The sequence below is a fragment of the Myotis nattereri genome, assembly GCF_964212035.1.
Source record: "Myotis nattereri genome assembly, chromosome: 1".
NCBI classification, from domain to species: domain Eukaryota; kingdom Metazoa; phylum Chordata; class Mammalia; order Chiroptera; family Vespertilionidae; genus Myotis; species Myotis nattereri.
Window position 1 is genome coordinate 46,184,094 of NC_138075.1, and position 13,005 is coordinate 46,197,098.

General features: G+C 41.2%; 1 protein-coding gene across 1 annotated transcript in view; it reads left to right on the top strand.

Annotated features, from left to right (window-relative positions):
• The first annotated feature begins 8,868 nt into the window (after positions 1-8,868).
• The window catches only part of DENND4A (DENN domain containing 4A), a 107,202-nt gene continuing 103,065 nt past the window's right edge, over positions 8,869-13,005 (top strand). Inside the window, exon 1 of the mRNA XM_081094276.1 lies at positions 8,869-9,148. The gene's annotated coding sequence lies outside the window, so the exon portion shown is untranslated. The remainder of the gene's footprint in view (positions 9,149-13,005) is intronic.

Consider the following 13,005-nt stretch of genomic DNA (forward strand, 5'->3'; position numbering starts at 1 on the left):
CCAGTCAAATGACTGCCTGAGGGGACAATTTGCATATTAGACTTTTATTATATCAGATTATTGACTATATTTCACTCCACCTTTATGATTCCCCAGTTTCTTCATCTCCAAAATAAGGATTTTCTTGTGTATTGAGCTTACTTAATGGGAACTTTGGAATTCTGAGTTGTTGGAACTCATAGGTATTTATATAGTCAAGAAATCAAAGAACTGGAAATCTAGAGATCTGGATTCCAGTCCTATCTCTCCTCCACTGTTGGATGTATATGACCTTCGAAAAATCACAAGTAGGCAAATGGCCACCTGTGGAAAAATAGAATGGTCACTAGATGATCTCTACATTTCCTTCCTACTCAAAAGTCCTTTGTTCTGGGTCAGAGAAACATAAACTCAGTTTATGAAATTGTCATTCCCATAAAGCCATCATGACATGAGTCAGATGACACATTTTAAATCCATTCCTAATTGCCTGTCCCACCTCAATGGCTCTATAACTCCATCCATTTAGCCAAACCCTTATCCAGTTTCCCTACATGTTACCTGAACTCCACCCTTGAGATTTTCCTTTGCAACCAACCACCATTTTTATTACCTTGACTATTTCAATTCTTGCTCCAGACCTTGTAGGAAACAGAGCCGTACACTATGTGATCATCAGGAGAATGTTATAGAAGAATGTTTCTTGTCTCTTTCCATAACTTCACCAATTCTCTTTTATCATAGAGTTTGTTTAAAATGAGTTGTATTGTTATATACTCTCTTCAAACCAACATCAAGGATTCTATGGCTCTCCTTTCTTCACTGTACCTTCCATGGTCTTCCAGACAGCACTGCACAGGCAGGCAGGAGTTTGCCAGCACGGCCTATTGTGCCATCTCTAAAAGCCTTTCTTCCATTTCAGTTCCAATACATTCACATAAAAGCCTCCTATCAACTTTCTTCTACTCCCCTTTAAGCAGAATTTTAAACTCCATAGTTACTATTACGAGATCTAAATTCTATTAAATCAATAGGGTGATGTTTACTAAATTTTAAAAATGCTGTTAAAGTAATTACAACAAAATATGAAAACATGCAGGGAGGGCTATAAACAGAGAAGGTAGAGGAAGGATATCTGTTTCTAAGAGATAGTAAAGTGATGCTGACACTAGAGAGCCCTTAGGAGTGGCTTTGAATATCTTTTTTTGTTTTGTTTTTAATTTAGATCTTTATTACTAACAGCCTATTATCCTCCAAATCCCAAGTAAGCAAATTGTTAGAGTTTTCCCCTTCTGGATTAACTCTGCCCTTAATATCACTAGCTCGATATAACTAACCAATCCATCTCTTTGTACACATCTGTGTGGGAAAGGGAAACACTGTGCTTATGGGTTACTTAAATTCTTTCTCTCAATTAAGAGCCTGGCATCTTGAGTCTGAGTGTGTTCAGAATGAGAGGCTGTCTCTAACATATTGGAAAGGGGCAGGGGAGAATGAAGCATTGGCCCTGATGCCCTGCTCTTCTTAGGTAATATCAAGAGTGGACACTGATGAACTTTTCTACCGAGGATAGAATGAAAGGAGAGAAGAAGGCTAGCAGCCTCAAACTATATCTAGAACAACTGATCACATTTCTTCTTTCGAAAGATCAACCTGGAAACAAAGGGAAGGCTAGATGTAAGAGAGAAAGACAGGAGATGGGGAATCCAATTAGTTGAGTGCAGCAAAATTTCAGGTTAAATAAAATGTGTGTTTGAGCTAGCTCAGTGGAAATGGAGATGGAGAGGTAAGGAAGGGCACAGTTGATGTTAAGCAGGTGATATCAATTGGTTTGATGGCTAAGTGTTAAAGAATGAGGGACAAAAGGGGAGTTGATTACTCACAGGTTTTGACTTTTGTGACTGGTGCACTGTGGGTACTACTCAAGAAATTCGAGCATATAGGAGAAACAGGTTTGGAGTAAGCATAATGAGTTTACCTCAAAAAACGCTGAGTTTCAGAAATACTTGGTACTAAGATGTCTGGAGACAGTTGAATACACAATCCTGAAGCATAGAAGAGAGGTATGGACTAAAGATGTGTCTGTTCCTAGCCTGAAGGATTATATAGAAAACAGAAGTTGTGTGTTTTTGTTTTTGTGTTTTTTTTTCAATTGCAGGTGTTTCCCCTTGCCAGCAGAGTTCCTTAAGCCTTGACAATAAAAAGAGTGTTCCTGTTGTCTACCCTTGCAGGATGCATGTCTGGGCCAATCAATAAAAAGAAAAGAATTACGGTGTTTGATTTGTTCAGCTTAATGTTTCCCAAATATCCTAGCTGTAATAACAGAGCTGTGCTGAGTACGTGAGAAAAGCTGACTCATATTTCCTGCAAGTCAGCACAGATATCCATCCTTCCAAATTATTTGAACCTTTGGCCATTACAAAGGCAGTCAAAGTGCTGAAACAATTTATAAGTCTTTCTCTTGTTGAGAACAATTCTAATACATCTGTTATAAAGATTCAGAGTGTAAAAAAAAAAACAAAAACCCAAGCTGTTACTGCCTTGTACCACCCCCATACCCCAAACAACGATGCCTTGACCTTTCATAGAAAGTCTAGGTTCTCTCAGGACTGGTTCAAAATTCATCTATTTGTCACCTTCAATCCCCACAATCAGAATTAATCACTCAACTCCCTAAGGCACCCCAGCAACAAGTTTATCCATCTATTGTAGAACTTCTAATAGTTCCATTTTTTTTTTTTAGAGTTACACGCCTGGTGCTTATCTTTGTTTTCCTTCTGTGCCCAACATCGTGCTTTGTGTATAAATACTGACAGAAGTGAATTTATCAAGAGTTATAAAAATGTGCTATCATTTAAAAATGATAGGACAGGGTGCACACTTGACTATGGACAATGACAGTTAAAAAGACACACTACATAAAAATAATTTTCTTTTGCAGATCATTTAAAAACTAAAAATTGAATTTAGAAGGAATTGTTGAGAGAGGTAAAAGCATTCACTTGAGGAGGATGTTGAGAGGTGATAATTTTTAAATGTGTGAAAAAGTGCTCAGTCAAATATATGACTCCTCAACTGGCCACCAAGAGGGTAGAGACAGCAGTGGCTCACACTGCCGCAGCTCTCCTGTCCCTGGACATTCCTCTCAAATACCAGGTTTAGAGTTTATCAGCTGCAACATGACGTTTCTCACTATTATTTTTGCAAATTGTTCAGATAATTTGTCTTTCAAAAGTATTTCATCAGATTTGTGTTAAGAAATAAATTGATCATTTGACAGCATTGCTAATAAATTTCAGTTTGTAGATTGACTACACTGGAATGCCATTCTAACACTTTCACAGTGAATAGAATTTGGCAATGTGTGTTCTGCTTTGGAACACATCCAAAGTGTTTCTGAAGGACCACAAGTGCCTGGTGGAAAGCTTTCTCACCCTGAAGGAAGCCCCATGGCATAAATATCAAGAACCGCTTTTTTGGAAGGCTCCAGGTTTTTATTTAAAGACTAGAGGCCCAGTGCTCAAAATTCATGCACTGGTAGGGCCCCTGGCAACTGCCTGCTGCTAGCCGGGGCCTCCCTTCCTCCCCCCGCCCCCCTGGTCGGCCCTGCCCCCTGGTCAAACTCCCGGACAACTCCTGGTCAAGGTGACAATTTGCATACTATGCTTTTATTATATAGGATGTGGGAAATTTCTGGCATAGCGATTAAAGTGAATAGATTTAACAGGTGGAGAGGATTAGGCTGTACAACAGCTTCCAGTGCTGTTACCGGTTTCATAGGTCTTTCGTCCTGCATTGTTCAAGCCACAGTATTTAAAAATAACTTCTAGGAAATAGCCATATAGAGTACCAGGTGCAAAAAATGACATAATTTAAGAAATGGCATGGGGCCCACATTGCTAAGGCATATTTTTCATCTGCCCCAATCTCACTTGGGTTTCAAGTTTAACTGTGACTATAGTGACATATGCCTGGGATGCTTAGAGGACTCGTGAAATGACTCTTCAGGAGCTTTGAGATTCTTAAAGGCACTTCCTGAGCATGAGGTCAAGTACTGCTTAATGTTTCCTACTGCTTTTTAATATGTTCTTTCAGAAAGTGTTTTCTTTGATTGAGGAAAAAATACAATTGAAACCTTTTCAACTTTTGCAACTTTTTAGAATACCATTCTGTAAACTGTGCTTGCAACTATGTTTATAATATTTTAATTGGTATGCTGTAATGTAGATGAAAATGTTTGACTCTTTTTATCAACTAAAAAAGAGAGTGATTTTGCCCTGGCCAGGGTCTCAGTGGCAGCGGTTCTCAACCTGTGGGTCGCGACCCCTTTGGCGGTTGAACGACCCTTTCACAGGGGTCGCCTAAGACCATCCTGCATATTAGATATTTACATTATGATTCTTAACAGTAGCAACATTACACTTATGAAGTAGCAACGAAAATAATTTTATGGTTGGGTCACAACATGAGGAACTGTATTTAAAGGGCCAGAAGGTTGAGAACCACTGGGTTAGAGCATCATCCCAGGCACCAAAGGGTCCCAGGTTTGATTCCGGTCAAGGGCATATACCTGGGTTGCAGGTTTGATCCCCAGTCTGGTCAGGGCAAGTGCAGAAGGCAACCAATCAATGTGTCTTTTCCACATCAATGCTCTTTTCTCTCTCTCTCCCCCTTCCTCTCTCTCTCTCTCTCTCTCTCTCTCAAAAGAGAAAAGAAATCAATGGAAAAAATATCCTCGGATGAGAATTAATAAACAAACAAATAAATAAGAGTGCTTTTTGTTGCTAGTCAAATGTTTTAATGCAACAAGCTACTCCTCAAAGAGGAATTGACCTGGTAGGTATCCCAACAATTAAAACCAATGGAAGGCTAAGTCTGCATCCAATGGTGAAAGGATGGGAGGTTCCCAATTGGACTTGTACAATTTCTACAGTTTTGTAGGGATATTATTGACATATAGAGGACTACACATGTTTAAAGTATGCAACTTGATAAATTTGACATAGGTGAAACCATCACTACAATCTTGATATCCATTATCCTCAAAAGTTCCTTTTATGCTATAACTTCTCTCTTGCAATCCGACTGGCTATAGCCATGTCCTCAGGTTGGGTTTAAAACACCGTGGACGACATGGGCAAGAGGGGGAAGGGTCCAGCCTGGAAAAGAAATTTAGTTTGAGCCCTGGCTGGGTAGCTCAGTTGGTTGGAGCATCGTCCCAATGTGTCAAGATTTTGGGTTGGATCCCTGGTCAGGGCACATGCAAGAATCAATCAATGCCCTGACCGGTTTGGCTCAGTGGATAGAGCGTCAGCCTGCGGACTGAAGGGTCCCAGGTTCGATTCCAGTCAAGGGCATGTACCTTGGTTGCGGGCACATCCCCAGTAGTAGGTGTGCAGGAGGCAGCTAATCAATGTTTCTCTCTCATCGATGTTTCTAACTCTCTATCCCTCTCCCTTCCTCTCTGTAAAAAATCAATAAAATATATCTTAAAAAAAAAGAATCAATCAATGAATACATAAATAAGTGGAGCAACAAATCTGTCCCTCCCTAACCCCCCCCCCCCCGCCACCAACTTCCTCTCTCTATATAAATCCTTAATCAATAAACATTTTAAAAAATTTAAAAATCCCTGAAAATTTTAACAACAAAAATAAATTTAGTTTGTTTAGTGGAGTTAAAATGCACCATCTAGGACATATTTTAAAAAACAAAAAAAGGCAAAAAGGGAGTAAATAGGGGGGTGTCTGTAAGAGTGTCAACAATAAGAAATAAATTTTAAAAAGTTATCAACTCAGTGTTTTCAGGTCAAAATCTTGATCTTTTGAAATTCATAACTTTATAGAATGCTTGGTTATTTGAAATGTGGCAAAAAAAATGCTTTCTTTTTTATATTTTATTATTCACAAGAGTGATTTTTAAAATTAAATTTAGCCAGAGATGAAATCACTTATTTTTTAATGAAAATTAATAGCATTAAAAAATACAGTGGGGCCGAAACCAGTTTGGCTCAGTGGATAGAGCGTCGGCCTGTGGACTGAAAGGTCCTAGGTTCGATTCCGGTCAAGGGCATGTACCTGGGTTGCGGGCACATCCCCAGTAGGAGATGTGCAGGAGGCGGCTGATCGATGTTTCTCTCTCATCGATGTTTCTAACTCTCTATCTCTCTCCCTTCCTCTCTGTAAAAAATCAATAAAATATATTTTAAAAAAAATACAGTGGGGCCTTGACTTACAAGTTTAATTCATTCCGAGACCGAGCTCGTTAACTCAAATTACTCTGTCAACTCAATGCAAAAAATCGGCTGAGAGACAGCTGGTATCTCAAAAAACTCGTTAGTCGGGACAATCATAAGTCAAGGCCCCACTGTATGCATTTAGAGTAGATGTATATGAATGGAGGAACAGGCTGTCTGGACCATTTTGGAGAATGCATTTACAAGATCATAGAGCACATTTTATTGCCATGGAACACAGCTTTTACATGCTAGAAATTCATCGATCCTATATTAGTATTCCTCATTAGTATGACGTGTTAGCCATCCAAGCTAACAACTTATACTAATCCTTATTTCTTGGTGGTGGTTTCAAACTTATATGGTATGGTCTATTGAACACTTCAATGAGAGCTAAGAATTCTATTAATCACCGAGGCCATTTGCCATTTTGAGGTGGGAAGCGGGCCTCACCACATACCTTTAAAAATACATGTTTTATAAAGTAGAATAGGAGCTATTGGTTACCTAGTAGAGTTTCAGTTTGGGATAATGAAAACAGTTCTAGAAATGGACAGTGGTTGCACAACAATGTGACTGTACTTAATGTTACTTAACTGTACAGTAAAAATATTCTATTTTGTTATGTGTATTTTACAGTAATGACATTTTAAAAATCAATGTCTTGATAGCAAATTTTATTAGAAAATGCAGAGCTCAGCACTTAAAAATACATTTGAAAGTACAACAAGAAACTACACATTTATAACAGTTCATATTCTTTTCCCTTGTAGCACATTGTGCAAAATTTAGTAAGACTGACTGGTTTGGATTACCACTTGTAATCAATAAAAAATGTACTTCTCAAATAGCATTAATTAGGCAATATACCCAACATTAACATAACATACAAAACACTTAGAAACAACTTACATTATTTAACAATTTTCAGGGACAGTAGATTTTTTCTGTAAACACAGTCTCACCCATTTCTTTTTAACAATAAGGTAATTGAAGATCAGAGCATATAATTTAACCAACTTAGTATTGAAGAGGCTTTTGTTGTTGTTTGCTTTGTCAGATCTAAAGCATCACTATTCCCAACTCTCTTGTTCTAACAGAGTCGTTCCCTACTCTTCAATCGTTTTTATTTTTTTTAATATATTTCTTATTGATTTCAGAGAGGGAGAGGGAGAGATAGAAACATCAATGATGAGAGCGAATCATTGATTGGCTGCTTCCTGCATGCCCCACACTGGGTGGAGCCCCGGAACTGTGACCTCCTGGTTCATAGGTCACGCTCAACCACTGAGCCATGCCAGCTGGGCACACTTCAATAGCTTTTAGTTGCAATTACAATAAAACCCAAACTCGTTTCTTCTATGTCTTCCTAGGCCCTCTCTCACCTCTCCAGCGCGATGCCAGGTTCCTCTTTGCTCTATGCATTCCCCAGCACCATGGTCTCCACTCAGTTCCAACAGCCAAGCTCCTCCTTATCACAGGTCCTTTGCACAGCCATTCCCACTGCCTTAAATATTCACTCTTCATTTCTCACATTACTGGCTCCTTCTCATCCCTCAGATGGTCCTTCCCTCACCACCTTTTTTGTTTGTTTTTAAAGCTATCCTGTTGATTGTCAGAATTCTGCGTATAACCTTTGTACATGTTTCCCCCCTCAAAATGTGACGTTTTGTTGTCCCTCTTTTCCCTACTAGACTGTCAGTTCCATGAAGGCAGACTTTATCTGTTTCTCTAGCCACCTCAAGCGTTTGTTTCAATGAATGTTTGTTGACTGAATGAATGAATACTACAATGGAAGTTATGGCGATAGGAAACAGAGCTATAAACTTGGTTACTAAAAGAGATCAATGCCTATTCTGTGCAATTTAGGAAAACTCACTTGAAACCAGAGGGACATTTAGGGTCCTTTTTCTTCCTTCGGTTGTCCATGGAATAATATCTAACATTTATTGAGTACTTTCAGGCACTATGCCAAGCGTTTCGCATGTGTTACAGAATTTAACCCTCGGAGCAACCCTGCAGCGGTAACCAACCTTTATTACGCTCATTTCTCAGAGGCAACTTGCCAAAAGCTACTTATGGTGGAGCCATAGCTAGGTTTAAGTAGGCCATATCCCATTCATTCACTGTAATCCACACCCCTTCGGTCAACAATAGGTGTTTTATCTACACACTTTTCAGAGAACCCCACTGAAGCTCGCATTTTAACTGACCTTCAGTATCTTGGGACCGAAACCTACGAGGTGGTGGCTAACTCCTGAGCGGGTTTCCTGGGGAATGTGAACACCCTGGGTGGAGGAACGGCCCTCGGACAGACGCACGGAGCTCCGGCTCAGCGCTGTCCGGACTCCCGGGGCTGCTGCGGAAAAGGGAGCTAGGAGGTTCGCGGGTCCCCGACAGACCCCGGCCCTCCCGGCGGCGAAAAGAGAAGGGAAGGTGTGTCTCGCCCACGCGCGCCTCGGGCTGGGGATCTCCCGACCGGAGGGGGAACCACACGCCGCATTTCCCCCCAACAACACCGCGCGTCACCGGTTGAGCTCCGCCCACTTTCTCACGCAATCAGTCTCAGGAGCTAGAGCCCCGCCCCCGATGGCCGGACCTGGCCCGCGATTGGCTCTTGCGGGCCGCGAGGCCCTCCCCCCGCCCCTTCCGTCACTGCCAAGATGGCGCTGGCGGAGTTAGCGGTGGCTGGAGTCAGAGAAAGAGGCGGAGGCAGCAGCGGCCGCAAGGGGAGGGGGAGTCCCGTCTGACTGAGACAGAGGCAGGCCTGGGCGGGCGGGGGAGCTGCGCAGGGCGGAGCGCGGGGCCGGGGATGAGCTAAGCAGGCTCCGAGCTCCGCGGCATTCAGCCCCTCGTGTCCCGCGGCCGCTCGCGAGGGGACCGGGCACCGCGTTCCCAGCTCGACCCTCTGCTCGCTCGGGAGCCAGCAGTGAGGTGAGTGCGGGGGCGGCGACGCGGACAGCGGTGGCATGTGGAGCTGTCACAGCCCGGAGCGGTGACAGCCGAGGGTGCGGGAGCGGGGCCAGTCGGGCTCGGAGAGGTGGCGCGGGCGGCCGCGATCTCCGCCCGGGGGCTACTCGGAGCCCGCGGTCCTCCGCGGCTCGGTCCGCCCCGGGATGGCGCGGCGGTGCTGAGAGGAGCACTCGTGCCCCTGCCTCGGGAGCGTGGAGGGCTCCACTGTTTTCATGGGGATTTTCTATCCGGGGCTCTCGTTGTTGGGAGGTGGGGGTGGGGACGGGGGCGGTGAGAGGGGAGGTCCTGGGGCCGGGATTTTGACAACCCCGTTACGTAAGACGGAGGTGGCTTCCCGGAATCCCACCTGCTCGGTGTTTGGCACCGGCGGCTGCGGGAGCCTGGCGGGGCCCCGGAGACCCGTTTCCTTCCCAGGGGTCTGCTTAGTCTCCCCCGACCGGCGTGAGCTGGATCTGCGTCCAAGTTCGCTAGTTTCCACCTTACCCCCCAGTCTTTTATTTTTATTTTTATTTTTTATGGGGCGGGGGGCAGGGGAGGGATTTGAAACGATTCCTGGTCGCCACCATTCCTTTTGAAGTTTCTCGCATTCTGGCGGGGAGGGGGGGCGGGGGGGGGAGGAGAAGAAATGAAAAAAAGCTTGTGACCTAAAACTGGGTCGCAGCGACAGCTTTTCATTATCGTGCTTTTAAATGACAGATGTGCTGCAAGATTTTTGTTATTGTCTCAGCGTGCTTTAATACAAACGCATGGTTAAGCCTGGAGCCCTAGAGAAGGGTTTTTGTTTTTCAGGACAGTTATTTCTTGTTTGCAACAGCAGGACAGGCATCAGTCAACAGGCATGTATTTATTTAGGGAGAAAACGCGTGCCAGCCATCTAGAGACCCGTGAGGGCACAAATTGTATTACTCCGTTAATACGTTATTCTTGAAAATGTATAACACATGAATGAACATAGTAGCCCAAACGTAAAGAAGCAGTTTGATAAGGTTGCAAGCTGTGGCTTGGTGTTTATAGTCTCTATTTTCTGATTGCCTACTCTCCTCTTGGTGGAAGGAGGCGGAGACACCTGTAAACAGCGTAGCCCAGGTTACACTAATCTATTGAAGTATATTTGAGATTACTGTAAAAAGTAGTCTCTGGGAGACCTACCAGTAAGATTAGGTAATAAGCAAGGACTATTGGGCAAATTATTCAGTTTATGTTTAGAGAATATGGTTCTGGGATTCAGTTTTTGAAATTTAAGTATACAGAATTTCTGAGCCATTTGAACCCTGTTTGAACTTAGAATGAAACAAAAGATTGTATTTGACTTGTTTTATAAGAACTTTCTTTGGAATTAAACATTTTAGGCAACTTTTACATCATTTTTACAATTTTCCTTTGAACTGCAGCTCTCAGTAGGCGTTCAGAATAGCATTTTTCATCATCGTTATATATACTATATGTTACATAATTTTATTTTTCTGAATGATTAAACATAGATCTATCTCATTGTGAAATTTTATAAGATTGTACTTGTTAGAGAAGTTAATTGATCTTGACACAAGCCCAATACTGGGAATAAATGAGTAAATTTTGGCCTGAGTTTTGAATTTATGTACACAAATTTACACTCTTGAAAATTAGTAAGCGATATAAATTTTTTGTTTGTGCAAGAGAGCCACAAAACTGATGTTGATTTGTTCTGAACTTTTCCATATGACTTACCACTGGCTTAAATAGTTATTGATTCTTAAGCTTCTGGAGCTGTTGGCCTATTTATGGCAATTTGAATAATATTTGAATTAATTAGGAGGCTATAAGAAGGAGGAGCTAGAGTATATGACATTTATTACTTTATTCAAACAATAACAAATCATGACAGAATTTTAAATGAAAATTCATTTCTCATTAAGTGATATTAGTTACATTATCTTTTTTGTTTGCAGCTAATTTCTAAGCAGTCTACTTACTGTGGAAACCTGAATTTAAGCACTGATTCACACCAAGATTTTTTATATATTACAAATCTGTGCTTTTCCTGTTTAAATTGATGGTTTATTATTCTAAGTGGAAAACAAAAGTGGTTCTAGCAGGAAAATTGACTTGTTCTTGTTCTCTCTGATGTCAGAGACTTTGTAGGACTTTCTTTTTTCCCACCAGATGTGGAACAAGAGAATGATTCAGGAAAAGTTGACAAAAATGTCTTCCTTTCTTGTTTGTTTGGTTTTATAATGCCCTCCTAGATTATTGCTCAATAGAATCTGTGGGTTGGGGAGAAGTCAAGCACCACACACTTTATTACTGTATATCATAGTTACCACTTTGAATCCTAAAACAGTGGTATAGAATTTTATACATAAGAAAGTATTTTTTGTTGTTGTTAATCCTTACCCCAGGATATTTTTCTATTGATTTTTTTTTTTTTAAGAGAGAGTGGAGGGGATGGGGAGAGGCAAAGAGAGAGAAATATGATGTGAGAGAGCCACATTGATTGGTTGCCTCCCACACCTGCCCAGACCAGGCTGGGAATCTAGCCTGTAACCAAGGTATGATGTGCCCTTGACCAGAATCGAATCCCAGGACCCTTCAGTCTATGGGCCGATGCTCTATCCACTGAAGCAAACTGGGTAGGGCTACATAAGAAAGTATTATTTTCTATAGTGTGCTACTAAAATAGTGAAAAATTTGCAACAGTCAAAATGCACTATAATAGGATAATGAAATTAATAATAATTCATGTAATATATGGAGTTATTAAAAGTCATATATTACAAAATATTTACTGACATGAGAAAGTACAATTGTTGAGTGAAAAGTCAGAATAGAAGGAAATATATACACTGTTATTATTTATAACAAGTCATAGAGTATGTGGCAAAATGAATGGCAGGTATACATAAAATATTAAAAGGTGTTGTCTCTGGATAAGATTATAGATAATTTTTATTTTAGTGCTTATACTTTTCTATGCTCTATCTTTTGAATAATATTACTCTAATAACCATAAAAATGACATTAAAATATTTCCAAGGGTCATAAGAGAAAATCCTGAAAGTCCCTTATAACTACTGCTCCAACAGAGAAACTATTTTATGATTCATATTAGCAAAAAAAAAAAACAACCCTCAAAATATGGTGCTTATGCAATATACAATAATGGAAACAGCTCATAATTTAGGTGAAGGCATTCTCCTAGTTAGCAGCACCAACCTGGTAATAGTTTTAAGTTTGTGGCTGCTGTTTGGGTCTTATACGCAAAGTGTTCTGTGTTGACAGTGCCACCTATTGATGGACTTCTTGACTTGGTCTTTTTCCCATTGCCTCATCAGTCAGTAGTTAGCAGTTTTTGAATGTTTATGAGGTGCCAGGTACAGTTGACTCTTTTTTTTTTTTAATTTTGTTTTATTGCTTAAAGTATTACAAAGAGTATTACATATGTCTCCTCCCCCCCCCCCCCTTGACATTCCCCGGGCTTCCCCTACCCCCAGTGTCTTATGTCCATTGGTTATGCTTATATGCATGAATACAAGTCCTTCAGTTGATCTCTTACCTCCCCTCCCACAACCCTCCCCGGCCTTCCCGCTATAGTTTGACAGTCTGTTCGATGCTGCTCTGCCTCTGTATCTATTTTTGTTCATCATTTTATAATGGTCTTTATTATCCATAAATGAGTGAGATCATGTGGTATTTTTCTTTCATCGACTGGCTTATTTCACTTAGCATAATGCTTACAGTTGACTCTTAAACAACATGGGGGTTAGGGACACAGATCCCCCATGCAGTAAAAAGTCTGCATATATCTTTTGACTCCCCAAACTTAAGTACTAATAGCCTAA